Below are 23,886 nucleotides of genomic sequence, written 5' to 3'. Positions count from 1 at the left end.
GCACTTAAAGGGTTAATAAACTTCTTGAATGTGGTTTTGAGCACCTTGAGGGGTCTAGTTTTTAGAATGGTGCCACTTTTGGGTATTTTCTGTCATGTACACCCCTGAAAATGACTTTAAATATGATGTGGTCCCTAAAAAAAATGGTTTTGTAAATTTTGTTGTAAAAATGAGAAATCGCTGGTCAACTTTTAACCCTTATAACTTCCTAACAGAAAAAAATTTGGCTTCCAAAATTGTGGTGATGTAAAGTAGACATGTGGGAAATGTTATTTATTAAGAAATTTTTGTGACACATCTCTCTGATTTAAGGGCATAAAAATTTAAAGTTTTAAAATTGCAAAATTTTCAAAAATTTTCGCCATATTTCCGTTTTTTTCATAAATAAACACAAGACTTATCGAAGAAATTTTACCACTAACATGAAGTACAATATGTCACGAAAAAACAGTCTCAGAATCAGCGGGATCCATTAAAGCGTTCCAGAGTTAAAACCTCATAAATAACCTCATAAAGGGACAGTGGTCAGAGTTGTAAAAATTGGCCTGGTCATTATGCTGCAAACTGGCTCTGTCGCTAAGGGGTTAATTCGACTCTTTACTCTTTATTCAGCAGTTTTTTATATACGGATTCATGGTCATTATGACAGTGTGAAACATCTCTGATTCTGAGAACACTTCTTTGACTGCGAGATTCTTCCCACACCACTAAGTGAGTATCCGGCAACCGGATTCTTCCTTTCCTTTTTTTTTTCCCCCAGTATAGCGCGGTGTATTCCTTTATTTAAATGTCAATTTGCCTTTTTTAATGCATAATAATATCAGTCATAACAATTTATCAAAAATGGTAATAACACCTCATATCACAAGAAATATCACTGGCATCTTATACCTAGAATAGATTGCCAGAAAAATGGCTAGATAGCTCGAAAAATGCTAAAATAGCAATATGACATTCTATTACATATGGTTAACAATTACAAGAAGTGACAAGAACTGATATTAGGTTGAAAGAGCCCCCCCCTCAGTCCATGGTGTACCATATAGTGCCCAAATAATAAAGCACATTAATGATCATATTATAGTGTGCGATGTTCACAAAAATAGAGGAGGAATCGATACCACCAAATTTATAGGAAATGTACCTCCATCCAATATACAAGCATGTCCGTTGGTTTATGTATGGGATTGAGGAAATCACTGAATAGATAAAGAAATTTCTCAATATAGAATTCTCACCGAGAAGAGATCATAAAACTTAACTTTTAATACATATAATAAAAATTAAATAACCCATAAGACATACCGTACTACCCAAGTGCAGTTAAGTAACTAAGATCCTGAAAAATCAGGAAATGTCTGGACTAACAACACAAAAAACATAAACCCCACATCTCATTAATGTGATATACAAAAATCACATATAATTTCTGACTCTTGTCTCAACGCGTTTCATCGCTCTTTGTTTAGCGACTGATCAGGAGACACTATAAATAGCGATGAGCGAGCTGCTAATCGAGTGTCTTCGGTGGGCTTGAATAATTTGTCGCCATGGCTGCATGTCTCGCGGCTGCCCGATAGCAGGTAGAGTGCGTCCTGCTTGTGCCAAAGTTTGGGCCAAATGGCGTCGGTCATTTAAAACCTCGGCTCCGCCCACTGTGTGATGTGGAACCCGATTTCATCTGATTGGGCAACAAATGACCAAACAAATCTCAGAGGACGGGATTCCCCATAATGACGTCACTGGGGGCTCGGCTCACACAATGCGGAGCAGGAAAGCCGTGACACTAATCGAGCCATGCAGAAAACATACTGTATTAGATCCATATATACAGATGACATCGCGAAAGGGGAACAGTGATGAACAGCCAAAGAATCCATATGGGAACAGGGGCAAGGGGAAGATAAAGAGTTGGGCTTACTAAATAAAAACTAAAATATCCACCAAAATCAAACCTGTTGCCAAACATGCACACCACGGGGGTGATGACAGGTGCCTTCATTTTCAAGGTATTAAAGTCATTCGGCCATCAGCTAGAAAATGTGATTTCGGTAATAGGGTTTTACGCAAGGAGGCCTAAGAGTGTCAAGCCACAGGGTCTCAATGATGTGAAACCCTTTGTACCATTTACTTAACCAGATTTGATATAAAAAACACCACAAGTGAAAGAAAACAGTAGGCTATTATCTGAATATGTATTCACTTTCTGTTGTAATTCCAGCCACAACCAATGGAAAACGGTGGCGCTGTTTCCTGTAGGACATCGTTCACACGTTAAGTATTTGGTCAGTATTTTCCATCAGCATTTGTAAGCCAAAACCAGGAGGGGAACAATCAGAGGAAAAGAATAATAGAAACACGTGAACCAATTTTGCATTTTTCACCAACTATTGACAGAGGGTACGGGCTCATCTGTAGGAACCAGGTGACTGTCTCAGCAATGTATACACTGGCATCATACAAGACCACCAATGTCGCTGAATCTACCCCCTATACCCCCAATGATTGACTGTGTCCTTGGCACTGTACGCGCTCCCTGAAACCTTACTGTCACATAGAAACTGAAAGGTATAATTTCTCTTTAACTGTACAAAGCGTTTAGACATAAAACTCAAGGGAACGCAATTAGTCACATACTATATCTAAACAAAGTAAGAAAGCACCCACACACTTATGTAACTATGCAGCAATTATATGTTCATCTATAATTTAGGCTGAAAATGGCAAACATACTCCCGCTAACAATGCAGACGTTTATACACCGCGAGCAGCAAGAAAATCATTTTTAGTTTTTGCCTTTAATTCCTGTTTGAAGTAAAAAAGTAATGGTGCACTTTGTTGCAATTTTATGGAAATCGCAGCATTAAAAAAAAAAAATTCCACATAACTGGTAGATGTGGAGAAACTCTTAATGGTCCCTGACTTTTAGATCTGATTTGATAATGTGATACATAAGCAATCACATTATTTATTATGATGTCTTACTCCTAAAAAAAATCTCTCCAATGTGCTGATAAATAAGTGCGTCCCTTCTGCCTAACTTGCTGCCCGCTGCCTGTTGTCAAGTGCAATCCACCGCTAGCAGCATGGAAACAGGTGGATTGCAGAAAGTGGGAGCGAGCGGGTCTTTGTCTTTCTGCTCCTGCTCTCCTGTCGTGAGAAGTTCCAATGCTTGCAAATTGCTGACGAAGAGGAACAGCCCATTCAAAAAGGAAGGAATGCATAAGAGCTGGGTCAGTTCCTGCACATAATACACTGGCATGAGGACCAAAAGCAGGTCCTACTTGTTTTAGGGGATGAGTGTAGCAAGACTTTGCCTACCTAGAGGTTTTGTAAGAAACTACAGGAACATTATTTAACCTTACAAAAATAGAACTCCATGAGTCAGTTCATGTAAATAACTCTATGAAAAAGGGTTAATTTACTGTGCAAAATGTGTCACAAATCTGAAATTGCATCAAAGGAGTCAATAAAATGCATATTTTAAAGGAAACCTATCGCCTGAAAAAAAAAAAAAAAAACACTATTAAGCTGCAGATATGGGGTTGGTCGCGTAGACACTTCTCAGCATGTGACTTGGGGTGCACCTGCAAGGGTTAATTTATCTCCTCTCACTCAGTCCATCACTAAACCTTCTGTTCTAGGCTCTAAAGGGAGCATAAATCATTCAGCACAACCGCGCTGCTGCCGCTCAGCAAACACACAGGGTGATGAGTCCCCAAAATATGTTACGGTCAGACAATCAAAAGATCACACACACTCTGAAAGACCATGGACTCTTTACAGCATACAAGGATCGAACCTATTAAAGATTTTAACCTTTAATATAAAAATACACTCTGCTTACAATAAAAGATATAGAAAGATAAAAATAAAACAACACACAAATACGCAAAACAGTTCTAAAATAAAAAGGGAGAAATAACAGAAATACCTATTGCTCTTCTGTTTCCTTGGGGGAAGGAGAAATGTAATTATTGATAACAAGCAGCATCGCAGCCCCCACATGGTAACAACTTTCTTTTGTGCTACTCAGCTTTTATAGTCCTGACCATAGGCTCATTTTTTCAGGATCACCTGATTTGGACTATTTAAAAGTTGGAAGGTGAGCTAAGGGCCTTGCATGTCAAGTATCCCCTACTCCTCTCTATACAGAAAATTGGAAATATCCTGCCCAGTTACAGATCATTTGCTAAAAAACTCCTTTGAAGCTCCAGCTCCAGGACCTGATGTGCCATGTTTGACACCTCTCAGTATTTATCCTAAAGACCCCCCTGTGCTTCTGAGTTCCTGCAACAAGAGTAGGCAGTGGTTAGGTCCTTTGTGTAAAGATAATATGAGGATGCAGCCTTAACTAGCTATTTACCGATGTTATAGTTTCCGTTACAATTATGTATTTCCTTCAACGGTTTAATCTGCAGGTTAATAGCATTCTGATCCTGCCCGGCACCAGCGCTTAGACCCCACTGCCAGGAGAAAATTAACTTTATTCTTCCCCACCAGCGTTAAGTACCAGTCACGAGGGGTGGTGCGGATGTGGCTTCAGTCACCGTTCTGTATAGTGAGCGGTGACTGTAACTTGTTCTCTACAGTATATGCAGAGCACTGACTTAACATGCAGTGGCAGCGCCCCCGTGACTGAATGCTGAACACTACCGGGAGAAATAGTGCTCATTTTCTCCCAGCAATGGGAGTCTAAGTGCCAGCGCTGGGCAGGTTCAGAATGCTATTGACCTACAGATTAAACCGATATCTGCTGTATAATGGCAGATAATTTTTTCACATGACAGGTTCCCCTATATTGACGGCTATCTTTCCGATTTCCAGTCGGGTGCAGTATACATCCCATTCTCAGCTATTTCATAGTTGTAACCTAACATGCTGATCCAGAGGAAGCCAAAACCCCATGAAGTTGATGCTAATTGTCCCATATACAGGCTCACTGACACCACCTTATATGCATCCTAAAGCGATCCAACAAAACATTGGATCGCACCTAGACCTATTCTACAGGGCCGCTCACATGGTCAATTTTTTTTTCGTCTGACCGAGCAGATCCGAGGGAAATATCGCAGCATGTCAGATCTTCTTGATCCGATATTCGGATCGCACTCAGCTATGCAAGTCAATGAGTGCGTGGAAGTCATTGGACTGCACTCAGGTGACACCTGAGTGCAGTCCAATTTCAACATTCACAAGATAAAGGAGACGGAGAATTTTTTTTTTTCCATTTTCTCTTCATTCGAGAGAATCAGATCACACTAGGACATTGATCAGAGTTTGATTTGCATAAATCGGATCAGATGAGAGAATCGACGGCCGTCGGCTCTCGCCCTTATACAAAAAATTCTTTCCTGACTCCACATACGGAATTCCAACTAGTTCCCTGGATCGACGTCTGATCACAGAATCTAGTGCTCATAACCATTAATATATTTTTCAGGAAGAGTGTCCAAAAATTCAGTAAATTTATGGACACTCTTCCTGAAAAATATATTAATGGTTATGAGCACTAGATTCACACGCCATTTCTGGAGTACAATTTTTGTCTAATACATAATTTAACACATAATTTACATTGATTTTATTTTTACGAAAGTTACGTTATTCATTTTTTTTTACATTATTTGTTTCCACCATAATTGGAACAGCCATGACAGCCCCAGATACATGGGAACAAGTCCCTGACAAGTGACAGGAATGTATTGGTTTTAGTTAGATCTACTCACGTACGAGTGTGTGAGTTTCCCTCTTAGGCCGGGGTCACACTAGCGAGGAATCCGGCCGAGTGAGAGGCGCTAAAAGCACGCATTAGACACGGACCAATGATTCCCTATGGGGTCCCTCGCACCAGCCGTATATTTCTATATTCTACGGTCCGTGCCACTTGCAGCATGCTGCGATTGTCAGCGTACTACGGCCGTAATACGCCAATGCAAGTCTATGGGTGCGCCAAAAATACGGATTACACACGGACCACACATGTGACTTGCGAGAAATACGCACCCGGTGTCTTTTAGCAAAGCCGGCAATTCAGTGCACTATACAGTAAACTCACACTGACAGGTTTAATAAAGAAACAAAAGAATAGATATATAGAATACACATATATATATATATCTCTATATGCATTCTATGTGTCTATATCTATTCTTTGGTTTCTGTTAGAAACCCTGTCATAGGGCTCCATTATATGTCCATTTTGCAAACCTGAGAGAAAATCTCGCCATACGGACGCCATACAGATTACATACGGATGCTGACATGCGCAAAATACGCGACCACACCTTGATTACGGATGACATACGGAGCCCTGTTTAGGGGCCATTCATCCGTATTACGCATGTAAACTACGGACCGTATTTTGCGTCGGTTAGTGTGACCCCAGCCTTAGGCAGCCAATACGTCTTTTAACTGACCTCAGATATAAGGGAATAGCATCCCCATACAGGTGACAATCCAGCAGCTGTCGGCTGTACACTATAGCTGACAACTTGCTGTATCACAAACGATCAGTGTTGACACCGTCCATATCTGTTTAACCCCTTAATTGCTGCTGTCAAAAGTGACTACATCAAATAAATGGTTAATAGATTGTGGGGGCTTCCGCTTTAATCTATTTGACACACAGAGATCATGATTGTGTGGTCCTGTTGTTTGCCATAGCAGTTCATGGCCAAATAGCGGCCTTAAGCCCCCGTTACACATAGCGATATCGCTAGCAATATCGCTGTAAAGTCACCGATTTTGTGAAGTTGCAGCAATATTGCTAGCGATATCGCTGCATGTGATACTTACCTCCGACCGGCTCCCCTGCTGGTTATCGCTGATCGCGCGAGAAGCTCCTGGACCATTTCTCGTCGTCAGCTTCCTGCTGGGCTTCCTGTGGCGCCGACGAGCGACGCGTGGACGCGGACGGGAGGACGTCAGGGTCGCCTCGTCTGACAGGTAAGTAGCAACCCCCGACCCCAGCGATGTCGCTGGTGAGATCTGCCTGTGTGGCAGCTCACTAGAGACCACTTAGCGATGTACCAGCGATCCATATCGTTGTCGGGATCGCTGGTGCATCGCTAAGTGTAACGGTACCCTTAGAGTCTCCCGGATATAGCGGTCAGTTCAGAAGTTAGTGACGTTTAGGTGGTAAACAAACACTTTTTAATTCCTGCTATACCACTTTACATTAATTCCTGAAAATCACCTCAAGGGTTAATAAACTACCTGAGAGCAGTTTTCAATGTGTCAGGGGGTGCCGTTTTTAAAATGGTATCACGTTTGGGGTTTCCCAATATATAGCACCCCAAAAGTCACTTCAAACATTGATAGATCCCTCAAAAAAATACATTTCGTAAATTTCCTTGAAAAAATGAAAAATTACTGCTAGATTTTTAAACCTCCTAAAAGGCTAACAAAATAAATTAGCTTTTTAAAAATGGTGCTGATGTAAGGCAGACATGTGGGAAATGTTATTTATTAATGTTTTTGTGTGGAATGACTATCTGGATTAAAGGGATAATCATTCAAAGTTTGAAAATTGCAATTTTTTTACATTTTTGTCAAATTTCTGATTTTTTTTTTATAAATAAAAACAAAACATATCAACCTAAATTTACTATTATCAGAAATTATAATGTGCCACAAAAAAACAATCTCAAAATCAATGGGATTTGTTGTAGCGTTCCAGAGTTATCACCATATAAACTGGCAATGGTCAGAATTTAAAAAATTGGCCCCGTCACTAAGGGGTTAAAAAAGGGTCACTGTCCTTCTTAAAGGATATCCCCAAGAGTTGTAGGAAAAATGGTTAATTCTACATTTCCTAGATCAATAGAAAAGTGGTAAATTCAGGTTTATCCTAGAGATTAAGTGGTCAGGAAAAGGGATGAGCAGACCCGTGGAAGTTCAGGTTCTGGTCACCGAACCAAAGTTTGGTTCATGTACAAAAACTTTACTCGAACATGAACCCACTGAAACGTATGGGGACCCGAACTTCAGAGCTGGAAAACTCTCTTCTTTTTCTCCTCTCAAACTTCTCCCAGAAATCCAAACACTAAAATGGATTTCCGGGAGGAGTCCATGTTCGGAGTTCAGCACCTCGAGTCCGGTACGAACCACCAACTTTAAAATTCGGGTTCACTCGTCCCTACTCAGGAGCCACTAAGATTGGAAAGTCCTGGGAAAATGCCTAGTTTGCCAACCCCTAAAACCTGCTTTGACCCACTCTGCACCCCCATAGCTACACCAATGGCCTTAGATGGTTACTATGGTATATAGATCTGTAGATTTGCATCTTTTAAAGGCGTAATAAAATCCAATTGAACTACAGGTATAGACCTCAATTTTAAGAGGCATTAAAAGTAAACAGAGAAGTGGCCATGTACCGGGTCCTGATGATGACACATGAGCTGCACACACTGTGCACCAGTACTAGTCAGAGGAGATGTCTGTTCATATTTGACTGTGGTGAAAATATAGATGGCGGAGTAAATATTCACATCCCTGGCAAGTATTCAAGCTAAAACAAATATGTAATGACACCGAAATAGTGGAAAGCAAACTTTAATTATGATTCTAGAGGAAATTGAGTTTGCAGTAGGTTTGGTAAGGGAAACGAGTGGCTGTATTATCAGGTAAAATAGTGCTTGATATTGGAGAATAGATGTCATCACTGAGTTTACATTGATGAATATTAGGGTGAAGTGTTAGTCATAGCTGGTAATGAGGACAGAAATGTTCTACAAGATCGACAGATAGAGATATCATACAGACATAGATAGACAGATAGTCCCTCGCCGTGCCATCTGCCATCTGCTAACATTAGTGAGAGAATGGCTCATTCTAGAGAGATCACTGATACCAGCGTGGTCCTATAATAGCAGCCACTGGTGAAGCAAGTCAGCGCATGATATTTCTTCCTGTATAAATATTCATATTAGGAACCAGAGAAACTAAGCAATAGAGCGGGGTTGCCAAGTGCTGAGGTGCATTAAAGTCGTCAACGCTTTGCTGACTCAATAACTACAGAGCTCCAGACCTCCTCTTGAATTAACATCAGCAAACAAACTGTGCGCCGAGAGCTTCATGGTATCGGTTTCTGTGTATGATCAGCTGCATACAAGTGTCATGTCGGACGCTGTTCACACCACAGCATCCGGCAGGCAGAGGTAGTTCCACCTCCAGCCACTATAGCCTCAGTGGCGCCGGCCTGATCTTCAGGCTCTCGGGGGTTAATCCTGCTGGAGACCAGGTTGGATGGTTAGTCACGCCCACGGTCTTTAAATAGTCATGCTGGCCTATGGGCGTCGCCGATTATAGCTTTTGTTTCATACCAAGTGGTTCCGGTCTGGAGTGGAGGTGTTCAAGAGAGAGAGATTCATATCTGGTGTCGTATGATCCGTCGTTATCCTTTCTCCTTCCCATATTTGTGTTTAGTTGTGCCCTGTTCACATTACTGTTTATTCCTGTGTGTGTGCGGCGCAGTGCAGTTTAAGTTCTCCCTGTCTGTCATTATTTGTGTGGGAGCTTTGGTGGTGACTTCTCACTGGGTGGAGGGTGGAGGGTTAAGTGCAGGGCTGAGCAGGAGATAAGGAAAGGTCGGAGGCTCAGGCATTTGCACCTTCAGCAAAAACCCTGGGTTGAGGGTCAGACAGGGTTTCCCCTAGTAAAGGGACACCACAGGGGCCCCGGGTCTTTCAGCCTTAGTTGAACTAAGCCCCCGTGACATTATAATCGGCCCACATTTTTTCAGGAGTCCATGGATCCATTAGATTCCATAACCCGCCAGTTGGCGGCGCTGTCCATACAGGTCTCCGAGTTGAATGGGGCAGTTCAGCAGCAGGGCCTGGTAGTAGCAAAGGTGCAAACGGCATCTGCAGGTATCGGTGCAGAGCCGAAGTTTCCGCTGCCAGAACGATTTTCAGGCGATCGCAGCAAATTTGTCGTATTTCGGGAGGCCTGCAAATTATACTTCCGCATGCGGCCAATATCCTCAGGTAATGAGGCCCAGCGAGTAGGGCTGGTGTTGTCATTACTGAGTGGTGACCCCCAAGCATGGGCATTTTCCTTACCACCTGACTCTGCTACATTTCATTCGGTCGATAATGTTTTTTCTGCCCTCGGGCTCATTTACGATGACCCTGACCGACTGGCTCTAGCGGAATCTAAAATCCGCGCCCTCCGCCAGGGGGAGCGCTTGGCAGAAGACTATTGTTCGGAATTTCGCCGCTGGGCTGTAGACACACAGTGGAATGACCCAGCACTGCGGAGCCAGTTTATTCATGGGGTATCAGGGAGGGTGAAACAAGCCCTCCTGATGTATGAGACTCCGGCATCATTGGAGTCTGCCATGAGTTTGGTGATACGTATTGATCGCCGTTTTCGTCAGGGGGCACAGGAGACGCTACCTCTGGGGGAAAACAGAGGTGCAGGTGTGGTTGAAGTAGATGAGTCCCCTGAACCTATGCAGATTGCTGGCGTGGCACAGGTTCGGCCTCGCGCTCCGGGAGTCCGGAAGTCCGGAGCATGTTTCTACTGTGGTAAAGGTGGTCATTATGTTAACGTTTGCCCGGTACTACCTAAGAGGGTCACACCGGCGGAAAACTGTTAAGCTCAGAGGGTATGGAGGAGACCCAACTGAGCGTATGCATATCCTCCATGATGGTATCTCAATGTATGCTCCCTGCCAAGGTTATTGTCGCCGGCAGAGAGCTACCTATATCAGTGTTTGTGGATAGCGGTTCCGCCACCAATCTCATAGATGAGGAGTTTGCACACACCGCCGGGTTTAAGATTGAAAAACTTCCTCACCCCATACAGGTGGTGACCATTAATGCTGTTCCCCTCCCTCAAGGGGAGATTACTGAGTTTGTGGCAGAGGTGAAACTCCACATTGGGGTCCTACATTCTGAGTCGGTTACATGTAGGGTCCTCCGTAATCTCCCAGCTCAAATGGTCCTGGGTTTTCCATGGCTGTCCAGGCACAACCCGGTAATTGATTGGAAAACTCAGGACATAGTACAATGGAGTGGTTTCTGCCAAGACAATTGCTTGGCCACATGTGTGTCCGCTGTGACGCCCAGCCTGCCGGAGGCTTTGCAGGATTTCGCGGATGTTTTCTCTGAGAAGGGTTGCTCAGAACTGCCTCCACATAGAGCCTATGACTGTGCTATTAGGCTAAAACCCGGGGCCAAATTACCTAAGGCCAGGATGTTTAATATTTCTGGTCCTGAGAGACAAGCTCTGAAAGACTACATCGCGGAGAGTCTGAGCAAAGGTCACATCCGGCCTTCGTCCTCGCCTGTAGCCGCGGGGTTTTTCTTCATTAAGAAGAAAGATGGGGGGTTACGCCCGTGTCTGGATTTCCGAGAGTTAAACCAGATTACTATCCGTGATCCCTACCCAATGCCGTTGATCCCGGATTTGTTCAACCAGGTAGCGGGGGCAAAATGGTTTTCCAAGCTGGACCTCAGGGGGGCGTATAACCTCATAAGGGTCCGTCAGGGGGATGAGTGGAAGACGGCGTTTAACACTCCTGAGGGTCATTTTGAGAGTCTGGTTATGCCGTTTGGGTTGACCACCGCGCCTGCCGTTTTCCAACATTTTATTAATGATGTCTTTGCTCATGTCCTGGGGAGATTTGTGATTGTATACCTGGATGATATCCTCATTTATTCTAGCGATCGGGACACTCATTTGCAGCATGTTAGGCAGGTGTTACAGTTGCTCCGGGAGAACCAGCTCTATGCTAAGCTGGAAAAATGTTTATTTTTTGTCCAGGAGTTGCCCTTTTTGGGATATATTGTGTCCGCAGCTGGTTTTAAAATGGACACCGCTAAGGTGCAAGCGGTGTTGCAATGGGAGAGGCCGGAGAGTCTGAAAGCACTCCAGCGGTTCCTGGGGTTTGCGAATTATTATAGGAAATTTATAAAACACTTTTCGACTGTCGCCAAACCGCTCACGGACATGACAAAAAAGGGTGCCGATCTGGCGAACTGGCCTGAGGTGGCTATACGTGCATTTGAGCGTCTGAAGAATAGTTTTGCTTCAGCCCCCATTCTGGTGCAACCAGACGTGTCTAAACCTTTTGTGGTAGAGGTTGATGCGTCGGAGGTGGGAGTGGGGGCAGTACTGTCTCAAGGCTCGTCCTTGAGCGAGATGCATCCATGCGCCTACTTCTCCAAGAAGTTGTCGCCGGCCGAACGGAATTATGATATCGGCAACAGGGAGTTGTTGGCCATCAAACTGGCTTTTGAGGAATGGCGACACTTCTTGGAGGGGGCGGCTCACCAGGTCACAGTTATCACCGACCATAAGAATCTGCTCTACCTGGAGTCGGCCAAGCGTCTGTCTCCTAGGCAGGCTCGCTGGGCATTGTTTTTTACTCGTTTCAATTTTCTTGTGACGTACCGTCCCGGGGCTAAAAACACCAAGGCGGATGCTTTGTCTAGGTGTTTTCCGGGGGGAGAACCTCGGGAAGAGCCGGTACCCATCCTCCAGAAAGGGGTAGTGGTCTCGGCTCTCACGACTGAGGTAGAGGCGGAGATTGCCGAGGCCCAAGAGGAGGTACCACCAGGACTTCCCGCCAACAAATCATTTGTACCCCTGCATCTTCGGCCTAAGGTGTTGAAGGAACACCACGATTCGGTACTGGCTGGTCACCCAGGGGTGAAGGGCACCTTAGAGCTGGTATCGCGTCGTTTCTGGTGGCCCAAAATCCGGCAGGACGTGGTCTCGTACGTGGCAGCTTGCATCACGTGCGCTAGGGCTAAGTCACCCCGAACCCGTCCTGCTGGCACGCTACAGCCTCTGGGGGTACCCAATAGGCCATGGACAGAAATCTCCATGGATTTTATCACTGACTTGCCAGCCTCGGCAGGGAACACGGTCATCCTGGTGGTGGTTGACCGTTTTTCAAAGATGGCGCATTTTGTGGCGTTGTCCTCTTTGCCCAATGCTAAGACGTTGGCTCAGGTATTTGTGAAGGAGGTGGTCAGACTCCACGGAGTACCGTCTGACATAGTATCTGATAGGGGTACGCAATTTGTGGCGAGGTTTTGGAAAGCTTTTTGCTCAAGGTTGGGGATCAAGTTGTCACATTCATCGGCGTTTCATCCACAGTCTAATGGACAAACTGAGCGCATGAACCAAAATCTTGAACAGTATTTACGATGCTTTGTGTCCGACAACCAGGAGGAGTGGTCTACTTTCCTTCCTCTGGCCGAATTCGCATTAAATAATCACCGCCAAGAGTCATCAGGAGAGTCTCCATTCTTTTGTGTGTACGGTCAACATCCTCAGTTTTGTACCTTACGTCAGGGTGACTCCGGGGGTGTCCCGGAGGAGGATCAGCTAGGAGCCCAATTGTCATCAGTCTGGAGGCGGGTGAAACAGCGTTTGTTGAGCATGAGTGCCAGGTACAAACGGGTGGCTGACAGTAGACGCGTGCCAGGTCCGGACCTGTGTGTGGGTGAATGGGTGTGGTTAGCTACGAAGAACATAAAACTCAAAATCCCTTCTTTAAAACTGGGTCCAAGGTTTATTGGGCCTTTTAGGATTTCTGCCATCATTAACCCAGTGGCTTATCGGTTGGAACTTCCCGCAGTGTACAAGATACACAACGTGTTTCACAGGGCTTTATTGAAAAAGGTGGTAGGCTCTGTGGACACAACGCCGATGCCACCTCCAGTCATGGTGGATGGCGAGTTAGAGTTCGAGGTCGCCAAGGTAGTGGACTCTCGAGTAGTACGCCGTACTCTTCAGTATTTGGTGCACTGGCGGGGGTATGGTCCAGAGGAGAGGTCTTGGGTTCCAGCCTCAGACATACATGCGGATCGGCTGGTCAGTTCTTTTCACCGTCGTCATCCGGACAAGCCGGGTCCTATGAGTCTTGAGGGCCCTGGGGTCCCTCGTAGAAGACGGGGTACTGTCATGTCGGACGCTGTTCACACCACAGCATCCGGCAGGCAGAGGTAGTTCCACCTCCAGCCACTATAGCCTCAGTGGCGCCGGCCTGATCTTCAGGCTCTCGGGGGTTAATCCTGCTGGAGACCAGGTTGGATGGTTAGTCACGCCCACGGTCTTTAAATAGTCATGCTGGCCTATGGGCGTCGCCGATTATAGCTTGTGTTTCATACCAAGTGGTTCCGGTCTGGAGTGGAGGTGTTCAAGAGAGAGAGATTCATATCTGGTGTCGTATGATCCGTCGTTATCCTTTCTCCTTCCCATATTTGTGTTTAGTTGTGCCCTGTTCACATTACTGTTTATTCCTGTGTGTGTGCGGCGCAGTGCAGTTTAAGTTCTCCCTGTCTGTCATTATTTGTGTGGGAGCTTTGGTGGTGACTTCTCACTGGGTGGAGGGTGGAGGGTTAAGTGCAGGGCTGAGCAGGAGATAAGGAAAGGTCGGAGGCTCAGGCATTTGCACCTTCAGCAAAAACCCTGGGTTGAGGGTCAGACAGGGTTTCCCCTAGTAAAGGGACACCACAGGGGCCCCGGGTCTTTCAGCCTTAGTTGAACTAAGCCCCCGTGACAACAAGCCTTACATCATCAAGCACAATGCTAAACGTCAGATGGAGTGGTGTAAGGTCGCCACCTTTGGACTCTGGAGCAGTGGATACAATCCTTATTGAAAAAATGACTAAGTATGGAATGGACAAGGCAACTGTTAGGTGGATTCATAACTGGCTTAGTGATCGGACCCAAAGAGTGGTCGTAAATGGCTGCACATCCAGTTGGAAGAATGTCTCAAGTGGGGTACCACAGGGCTCTGTCCTGGGCCCTGTATTGTTCAACATCTTTATCAACGATTTAGATGAAGGAATTGAGGGTAAACTGATTAAATTTGCTGATGACACAAAGCTAGGAGGGATAGCTAATACTAGAGAAGAGAGAGATAGGATTCAAAAAGATATAAATAAACTGGAGAAGTGGGAAGCAACTAACAGAATGGTTTTTAACAGGGAAAAATGCAAAGTACTACATCTGGGCAATAAAAATGAAAAAAGCATATACAGAATGGGAGGAATAGGCCTAAGCAAGAGCACATGTGAAAAAGACTTGGGTATACTAATAGATCACAGACTGAATATGAGTCAACAGTGTGATGCAGCAGCAAAAAAAGCAAATGCAATTCTAGGATGTATTAATAGAAGCATACAGTCTAGATCACGTGAAGTCATTATTTCCCTCTACTCCTCTTTGGTCAGACCTCATCTGGAATATTGTGTCCAGTTTTGGGCACCACATTTTAAAAAATACATCAACAAACTGGAGCAAGTTCAGAAAAGAGCAACCAGAATGGTGACCGGTCTTCAAACCCTGTCTTATGAGGAAAGGTTGCAGGATTTGGGATTGTTTAGTTTGCAAAAGAGAAGACTGAGAGGAGACTTAATAGCTGTCTACAAATATCTAAAGGGCTGTCACATTGTAGAAGGATCAACTTTATTCTCATTTGCACAAGGAAAGACTAGAAGCAATGGGATGAAACTGAATGGGAGGAGACACAGATTAGATATTAGAAAAAACTTTTTGACAGTTAGAGTGATCAATGAGTGGAACAAGCTGCCACGAGAAGTGGTGAGTTCTCCTTCAATGGATGTCTTCAAACAGAGGCTGGACAGACATCTGACTGGGATGATTTAGCGAATCCTGCTTTGAGCAGGGGGTTGGACCAGATGGCCTAGGAGGTCCCTTCCAACTCTACGATTCTATGATTCTATGATACCTGTTCTGTGGAGTGATGACTCACGCTTCTCTATCTGGCGTCTGATGGACAAATCTGCGTTTGCCAAATGCCAGAACGTTACCTTCCTGACTGCACTGTGCCAACTGTAAAGTTTGGCGGAGGAAGGACAGTACTATGAGGCTGTTTCAGGGGTTAATTTAGGCCCTTTAATTCCAATGATGGGAATACTTAATTATTCAGTGTATAAAGATATTTTGTAGCTTACGAAAGGGAATGAGGTAAAAGACTGGAACAGAAAGGGCAATAAGGTCTTATCCAGAAATAAGATAGGACAATGGACACTTGTACTCACCTGGTCAGGTTGTATGCTCACAACCACTGAAAAAACTTTGCGAGCTGGAAACAAAGGGGATGAACCTGTGCTGCCGTTAGAACGATGATGAGGAGATTGATAAATTGTGTTCTTTGGATTCCAGTCAACAATCAAAATGTTTACAAGTTTCAAATTTCTTCATCAGGACAAACCACCACAGTTTGTCCTGATGAAGAAGCTTGGAACTTCGAAACACGTTGAGTGGTAAACCGCATACTTTGGATTCCTGTCTCATAGAATCGTAGAGTTGGAAAGGACCTCCTGGGCCATCTGGTCCAACCCCCTGCTCAAAGCAGGATTTGTTAAAATATCACAGTCAGATGTCCGTCCAGCCTCTGTTTGAAGACTTCCATTGAAGGAGAACTCACCACTTCTCATGGCAGCTTGTTCCACTCATTGATCACTCTAACTGTCAAAAAGTTTTTTCTAATATCTAATCTGTGTCTCCTCCCATTCAGTTTCATCCCATTGCTTCTAGTCTTTCCTTGTGCAAATCAGAATAAAGTTGATCCTTCTACAATGTGACTGCCCTTGAGATATTTCTAGACAGCTATTAAGTCTCCTCTCAGTCTTCTCTTTTGCAAACTAAACATTCCCAAATCCTGCAACCTTTCCTCATAAGTCAGGATTTGCAGACCGGTCACCATTCTGGTCGCTCTTTTCTGAACTTGCTCCAGTTTGTTGATGTATTTTTTAAAATGTGGTGCCCAAAACTGGACACAATATTCCAGATGAGGTCTGACCAAAGAGGATTAGAGGGAAATAATGACTTCACGTGATCTAAACTGTATGCTTCTGTTAATTCATCCTAGAATTGCATTTGCCTTTTTTTGCTGCTGCATCACACTGTTGACTCATATTCAGTCTGTGATCTATTAGTATACCCAAGTCTTTTTCACATATGCTGTTGCTTAGGCCTATTCCTCCCATTCTGTATATGCTTTTTTCATTTTTATTGCCCAGATGTAGTACTTTGCATTTTTCCCTGTTAAAAACCATTCTGTTAGTTGCTGCCCACTTCTCCAGTTTATTTATATCTTAGCTATCCCTCCTAGCTTTGTGTCATCAGCATATTTAATCAGTTTACCCTCAATTCCTTCTGACGGCAGCGCAGGTTCAACCTATTTGCTTCCAGTTCTCTAAACTTCAAACTGGGAACAGTTTGGGGAAGACGCTTTTTCGTTGCACAAAGCAAGATTCATAAATGTATGGTTGGGAGCATTTGGTGTGGAAGAACTAGACTTAAATTCCCACAGATTGCCTCTAAAGTTTGTCTATATCTAATGTCTGTATCTATTATTTATCTATCTATTTAATATTTCTGTATCCTTTTCATGAATAACATCCTAGCCAAGTAGGAGTTTCCCCCTTAAATTGCTCCATTTTCTTGGTCTCCCTAGACTAGATTCTTTTTGCTCAGCTGCAAAAATCTGAAGATTTCCTAAGTATTCATACCACATAGCACTTGAGTTAATAATTCCCGACAGGACTACCACACCTCACACCTGCTCCTGGAACAATGTGTTGCTTGTGTCTTGTCCTCTCCGGCATGTTCCAGCAGTTCCGGGTCACATTCTTGTGTATACCTGGGAGCTACGGTACAGTATACAGACACCTAATAACAGCTGTGATATTCTGACACTTCTCCTCGTTTTCCAGGTTACCTGTCATTCACGCACTCACATTTGTGCCTTGAAGACAAGTGCACTGATCTATAAGGTCTTTGAAGTTGAAAACAGAAATATTTGCAAGAATAAAGCCCTGATCTGCCCGAGTCCCATCATCAATGTCAGACATAGGTCAAAAGGACAGACCTATCAATCATTTCAATAACCATCTACACAAGCTGTCCGCATTGCACAGATCACACTGTGGTATGTACCGTCAGAGCCATCAGTGCCGGCAGTGATCTGCTCCATGACGCCATCATGTGCCTGTGGATCGTCCACCTTCTCTTCCATGGTCATTACTACATCTAGCAAACTAAATGCCTGGTGGCCTATTCCCGTCTGTCCAGAAGAGGCCGGTCTGTGCCCTCAGAATTGCTAACCCTGATTGAATGAAGCCTTGTTTTCCGTCTATTTTGATATTGCAAGGAAGTCAAAGAATAGGAAGTCACGGCGTCAATCACTCGGCTCTTTCCTGAGTAATGTTAGATAATGTTCCTGAATATACAGAAAATGTATCTTAAGGATATCACTGTATGTGGAATATGGGCTTTATAATATTACTAGGCTATAGAACATCCTACCTATGAATCTGTCCATCTATCGCATCTATTCTCCACCCATCTGACAATCTATTTATCTCCTAATATTTATGTACATAACCATGTATTATCTATCTATGACATCTACATATTTGTGTATTAGACATCATATGATATATGGGATTTATAATCATTTATAACCTTTTATACCTTGAGAGCCACAATCAGCTCTGAGAGATGGCTGTGATCCACGTCCTGACCTCACCTCTCCATGAGAAGACATCTAGTGCCCACCCCAGCAGTCAGAGCCCCCCATTACCAATATAATGACATCCAATCACTAAATGGTTTTCCGTCCCTTACATTTAGGCAGTAGACTTACATTCAGGTTCCCACCCTACCCCCAATCAGTGTTCTGACATCACACCCCCACCATACTATCGCACCCAACATCAAGCACTCCTCTAACTGGCAAAATACTCTGATCTCTTCCCCCCAGCATCCATTACACGTGCATCCAGATCTGCTCTTCTGTGAGGGCTACTTACAAGAGTCTCCATCCGGAATCCGGTTCTTCCGGTTTGCCAGACCGGCTGCTAATGGACTAAGCTGTCAGATGGCCGCGAGCCACACATCAAGGGACTGGGAGCCACATGTGGCTCCTAAGCCCCAGGTTAGGGGCCATCTAGCTGCCTTATATGTCTGCCTATATGATATACATATTATATAGGAGCTGCCCAGGAGCTGTGGTGTGATCAGACCATGTCCCTGCACGGTCAGACACAGCCATTACACAGTACACAGCAGGGGCACATTTATAAGATTATCTCCGCACAGGAACATTGTATTTAGACACATCCGATTGTGAAAGTTGCTATTATTCCAAGATCTATTGAGTAAAATGAACTTTTGTTTGCACGAAACCCTCTTTAAGTTTTATTTTTTATTCCATTTTTATACTATAACCATTCCCTTACACTAACCCTAGCCCTAACACCAGCTCTAATCCTAGCCATAACCCTACACCTAAAGAGCTCAGACGTCTGATTTACATGTATGAGTGCTAGACATGGTCATCACAGATCGCACTTGTACCTGCGATAGTCTATGGAGCCATTCACATGTCTGATGCTTTAGTTGGACAAAGGAGTGAACCGCGGAAAATACCGGAGATATGTCTGATTTTGATCTGAGGGTCGGATCAATATCAGCAATGCAAGTCAATGGGTCCATGAAAAAAAATCGTACTGCACTCTGATAACATCCGAGTGGGGTATTATTTTCAAGAACTGTCAGAATGGTGACGGTGGCAAAATTCTTTCTTTGTAAACTTCTCCACACATGCGAAAATCCACACTCAGAATCTACAGTTCTTGGTAAAGATTGAAGACAAAACTGAATCACATGCAGTTTACATGGAGCTCGGCTGCTCAGCTTTTCCTCTTGCTCATTGCTTTGCTGCGTCCATCGGAAGAGATGGGTTTGGTCTTTGGGCGCTGTGCTCTTTACAGGACTGAGATGACAAAGCTCATTTCATTACACAGAGAGCATTGTCTTCTCAGTCATACAGAGCACAGCAGATGATGACACACTGACCTTGACTGCTGCGCTCTGCACAAGCAATGTCGGGTCGGGCTCTCACTGCACCGCTCTAAGTGGGGGCGTAGTTTTCCTATATGTCCCCCCACTATCGACCCACAAAGCATCTATCATCACCGGTGCACAGATATTTACTGTCGGTAACTAAATGAGTCTCTATGATCCGACCCCATATTATTTATTTGGCTTCTCTATTAGTTTGCTATTATCATCACTCATCGTGAGCCATGGTGCATTCTGTATATTGCGGTACACCTCAGCTGCAATATTCATTTCCCCATTGACTCAGTTTCCTTTCGTAATAACAATAATAATAATAATAATAATAATAATAATGTTTGACCTAGATTTTATGGGGCTAAACTACCGTCCTACTTGCTCGGTATGAATAGTCATCACCCCTATGTATAGCTGCACATGAGAACTAATGCCGTATCGCACACATTTGCTTTGCAGTATAATGACTTTTGTCGATGCAGAAACTTAATTTGAAGTCATAATGAAGACACAATGGAAATTGCACGACCCTCAGCCGAGTAATCCACTATATATATTTATATATATATTACACAGAATCCGCAGTATACATCAAGGTGTAATGCAATTGGAGAGCAGCATGATGTAGGGGCAGAGACCCTGATTCCAGTGATGTGTCACTTATCGGGCTGCATGCTGTCATTTTGATAAAATTATTTTTTTTCTGCTGCAGATCTAGCAGCTCTCTGAATGCTGCGCTCTGTATAACCCCGCCCACACCACTGATTTGCAGCTTTCTGTGCACACTGTATAGTGTGAGATGCTAATCATTGGTGGGGGTGGAGTTAAACAGAGCAGTTGATTAGGAAGCACAAGACATCTAGTCCTGCAGTGATAATCTCCTGCTGATAAAATGCTGATTTTTTTTATTAAAACAGAAACACACAGCCCAGTAAGTGACACATTCCTGTAATCAGACTCTCAGCCCCTACATCATGCTGGCTAAATTACATAGCAAAAACCTGCTGACAGATTCCCTTTAATGACTTTAATTAAAGAATGTAAACCTCAGATATTGTTCATTTTAGACACTAATCTAACAATTGATGGTTCTTTCGTGTGAACTGCCTTATGTACAGCACCATGGAATCAATGGTGCTATATAAATAAATAAGTAATAATAACTGCCCACACAAATTTTGAGCAATTTTTCCCTGTTTTTTGTGTGTGAATCAGCGGTATGATTGACATCTGCTCCTGTATTTTCCAAGCACTACTATACAGGAGCCTGATCCTCGCCTGCCGCCATCTATACATACTAAAGGTCCATTTACTAGTCGCCACTATAGATTATATTCACCCGCACATGACACAATGGAAAACTCCTCCATACAGTCCGGCTCACGGACTGAACCTTCTCCAAGGGATTCTCCTCGCCATATCTCAGTGCAGCGACGCACCTCTCCTGGTCTCACATGTAAATAATCCAACACATTCCGGGAGCAAATATTTACCAAGCTGAGCTAAGCAAACACCTGATGACGGAGATCGGCCTCAATTTATTATTTCGGAATATCCAGCTTTATTTATTTTACCTAATTTGCATTTCATGTTAAACAATCATTAACCCTCCACATGCCACTGAGAGGCCGGTTCCTACTGTAAGTCATCGGATACAAAAACAAAATCAGCGCTTTGAAAACCACCGAGCTCTAAACTTGCAGGTACACAAGCAGAGAAGGCCAAACGCGTAGGGAGGAATAATATTCAAGGGGAGCTGCAGGATTTCACCCCCAAACTATTTATATGTGCATGTAGCTCTTTCAAAAACAAGTCTAGAAACACATTTACATGGCCAGTCTGTTTCACCATTATTGATAAAACAGCCTTTTTAATTGATATATGCAAATGAGGCTGAAAGGGCTTTGGTAGATCTGAAGCCTCGGTCGCTCCAGTTCTATTGCCCAACCACTGCTGCCTCCTCCTGCTTGACTGACAGCTCCAAAGCCTGAAGTCCCACAGCAGAAGAAAGCGATGCTGGGCGGGGAATAGAGCTGGAGTGACAGAAGCTTCAGAGTTACAGCCTCATTTGCATATCAGTTCAAACGCTGATTTCTCAGTAACGGAGTAAGCGACTGGCCTTGTAAAGATATTGCTGGGCTTGTCTTTGAAAGAGTTACTGTCACACTGAGACAATTTGTGATAGGGAAAGAAATCCTGAACCGTCCTTAGGACTAGGGCCATAACTATCCTTGCACCCAAGGGTACCTCTAATGGTGAGGATGTTTGGGCCACCAGCCTTACTGTTAACCTTTTATTCCATAAGCTATTATTTTTTTTCCTATTGAGAGGGGATAATTTCCTAAACCCAACAGAGCGCACCTTTCCCTTCCCGAAAAAGAAACACCCAAACAGGACCGGTAACTGGTGGCAGTAAAGGCTTGCTTTTCCTCTATAGTATTTCTGCTTTTAGGCTACAGAGAATCTTTGGCGTCTGTCTCCAGTCTGGAATTAGAGCAATGCTCAGCTATGCACTTAAGGCCGGTTTCACATTAGCGCTTTTTAAGCGCACGCACGGCCGGGGGTAGCTCCGCCCCCGAGCCGGCTCTCTGCCCGGCGTGCCCGCCCCTTGCTTGTAGCGCCGCCTACTAGCGGACAGCGGCGCCTGCGATCGGCGCACCCTATCTTTAGCATAGGGTGCGCAGATCGTGCGCAGGCCGTGCGCTAGTTGCGCTTTGACCTGCGCTGCGCACTTTTGACGGTGCGCCGTGCGCGCCAAAATCAAACTTTTCGGCGGCGCTACAAGCAAGGGGCGGGCACGCCGGGCAGAGAGCTGGCTCGGGGGCGGAGCTACCCCTGGCCGTGCGTGCGCTTAAAAAGCGCTAATGTGAAACCGGCCTAACCTGTCACCTCCAGAAAGACTATTTACCTGGAGCTGTAGTGGTAATCCACAGGTAAATCATGTATGGCAAGTTTACTAAAACAGCGGCTACAGGGAGTAAAATGAATTTATGTTCTCCCTGCAGCTGATTGCTTCTAGTCTTCCTGGCGGTGCAGGGAGGTGTTACAGTCACTAATCACTATATATTGGGCTTGTGGTAATCACTCCCTGGCACAATGATAGACATTCTGCTCTGCACACATACGCTGTGGAGCAGGTTGTCAGCCAAACTTCAGAGAACTGATCACAAGTGTGCGCACTGCACCGGCCAATTGGCTAGAAGAGAGCAGCTGCAGGGAGAATAGAACTTCACCTTTTCCCTGCAGCCGCAGCTCCAGTAAGCTTGACAGACATGATTTAAAAAATAGTAACATGTAGATTATCAATATACCAGCAGGTAAATAGCATTTATGGAGGTGACAGGTTCAAAGTCTGCATTCTAATTATATTTTGAAACTGTATGAAGTCCATTGTACTGTCCAAAAATGACTGCACCCAGCAGTATACATAGTATATATATATACACATACATACATACTTCTTTGAAAATAAGAATATACCCTTAAAATGTCTCTACAAAGACAACTGAACGACATTTCCATTCAAGGTTATAATGCAAGTTTAGGAAACTTTTATAGTGAGTTGCCTGCTGCAATCACTAGGCACACATCAAAAAAAATCAGCCAATTATGCTGCAAAGACAAAAAAAAAGTGCTATAGAAAAGAGTCAACAGTATAGTATGTTCATTGTCACAGGGTCAATATTACAAGGCTCTTTTACTGCATTTATATTCACGCACTAGTCTTTCACAGTGATGAGCTTGTGCTTCCATATGTCCCTTTTGTTCCCCTGCCAGTGGCGCTTACAAAGGATTTACGTCACAGCATCTCCTGCTATGAGACCTTGTGCTTTCAGTTCTATCTCTGCATTTCTCATCATCATTTGTCTGACACTTTTATCCTATAAACGTTGGGACAGTAGTGTAATTACCGCAGGTCTTGCCGCTGCTACCATTCCCAAGGGAGGAATGAAAACCCTTGGCAGTTCCATGCTATTTTTCTAATTTGTATGCACCCTAACATACAAAAAGATACATAGTCCATGCAGTGCC

The 23,886-nt window shown here is 44.1% G+C and overlaps 1 protein-coding gene across 2 annotated transcripts in view; it reads right to left on the bottom strand.

The window, feature by feature from the left end:
- LOC141097192 (3',5'-cyclic-AMP phosphodiesterase 4D) overlaps nt 1–23,886 on the bottom strand; it is a 1,243,227-nt gene that overhangs the window by 845,489 nt on the left and 373,852 nt on the right. The gene's annotated exons all lie outside the window — the stretch shown is intronic.

The sequence above is a fragment of the Dendrobates tinctorius genome, unplaced genomic scaffold, assembly GCF_039654945.1.
Source record: "Dendrobates tinctorius isolate UK_male_01 unplaced genomic scaffold, ASM3965494v1 ptg000083l, whole genome shotgun sequence".
NCBI lineage: Eukaryota > Metazoa > Chordata > Amphibia > Anura > Dendrobatidae > Dendrobates > Dendrobates tinctorius.
The sequence above is the reverse complement of the archived record's forward strand: the minus strand, read 5'-3'. Positions and strand labels throughout refer to the sequence as shown.